This window comes from Octodon degus, unplaced genomic scaffold (assembly GCF_000260255.1).
Source record: "Octodon degus isolate 3935 unplaced genomic scaffold, OctDeg1.0 scaffold00075, whole genome shotgun sequence".
Taxonomy (NCBI): domain Eukaryota; kingdom Metazoa; phylum Chordata; class Mammalia; order Rodentia; family Octodontidae; genus Octodon; species Octodon degus.
The window spans coordinates 3,046,332-3,047,720 of NW_004524651.1; the positions used below are offsets into that span (position 1 = coordinate 3,046,332).

Sequence of the window (1,389 nt, forward strand, 5' to 3'; positions counted from 1 at the left end):
TTATTTATTTATTTATTTATGTGTGTGTGGCCAGCTCAGCCCACCAGGGGGCGGGGCTGTCTGGCATGTGGTGCTGGGGGATTGAACCGCGGTCCCTGTGTTTTTGTTTAGCTTCTAAGTAGGTGCTTTAGACCACTGAGCCATCTCACCAGCCCATAGTATTATATTATTTTGATCAGTGTAGCTTTATAATACCTCTTGAAATTGAATACAAATGTTTCAATTTTATGCTTTATTTATTTTATTTTATTTTTTTTTGCAGAACCAGGGATTGAACTCAGGTCCTTTCAAAGCTTGCCAGGCAAGTGCTTATTCCACAGAGCTATCTCCCCGGCCCCAATTTTATGCTTTAAAAAGTGCTAGGATTCTAATGCTTTGACTCTAATATGTGGTTTGCATTTCTGTGTAAGTTTTAAAATTGGGTGGGGTGATGTATTCTATGCCAGTACCTTGCTCTGGGGAGGTGAAGGGAGGAGGTTCATCCTGAGTTTGAACCAGCTTGGACTATATAAAGAGACCCTTTCTCAAAAAATGAAACCAAAAAAAAAAAAAAACAAAAAAAAACCAAACAGATTAAAAAGCTGTGAAAGGGGCTGGGGAGATAGCTTGGTAGCCTAAGTGCCTGCTTGGCAAGCACAAGGACCTGAGTTCAATCCCTGGTACCGCATGCTTTGCCTGCCCTGAGCCATGCTGGCCACTGAAACTGAGTGTAGTGGTACATGTCTGTAATCCCGAGCCCTGGGAAGGCTGAGACAGGAGGATCTCTACAAATCCAAGCTGTGCGCTGCATAGAGACTCTGTACCAAATAAATAAAAGATCACTTTTTTTTTCTTTTTGTTTTTTTTTATGACATCTCTTTTTTTTTTTTTTGGTGGAATCAGGGATTGAACTCAGGCCCTTGCACTTTCCACTGAGCCATCTTCCCGGCCCCACATTTTTTTTTTTAAAGCTGTGAGAATTTTGCCTGGAATTTAGTTGAATCTTAGCTCTACTTCGACATAATTGAGTAGTATTCTTTGTAAATGCATCTGTTTTGTAGACAATAGTATATATTAAATGGCTGTTGGGGGGTATTCAGTCTTTGGTTGATATGAGTATTACAATAGATTTAGTTACTTTTTTGTCTGTGCTTTTGTTTGGGTGTATCTAATAAAAGTTCTAGAAATTAAATTATTTGAAATTTGGCTTTTTAAAATGTATTTAGCACAGGGTCTACAAGGTCTCACTACACAGGACTCCTAGTGATCTGCCTGTTTACAGCCTCCCAAGAGCTGGGATTACAGGCGTGCACCACTTTGCCTAGTCTCAATTGCTGTCTCACTGTGCCCTGGGGGCAGGGCCAGCACTGCAGGCCTGGGGATTGAACCCCCAGCCCCTGTGCCTGCTTG

At 41.5% G+C, this 1,389-nt stretch overlaps 1 pseudogene; it reads right to left on the minus strand.

Annotated features, from left to right (window-relative positions):
* The window catches only part of LOC111817949, a 1,605-nt pseudogene extending 1,123 nt beyond the window's left edge, over positions 1 to 482 (minus strand).
* Between the last annotated feature and the right edge of the window lie 907 nt (positions 483 to 1,389).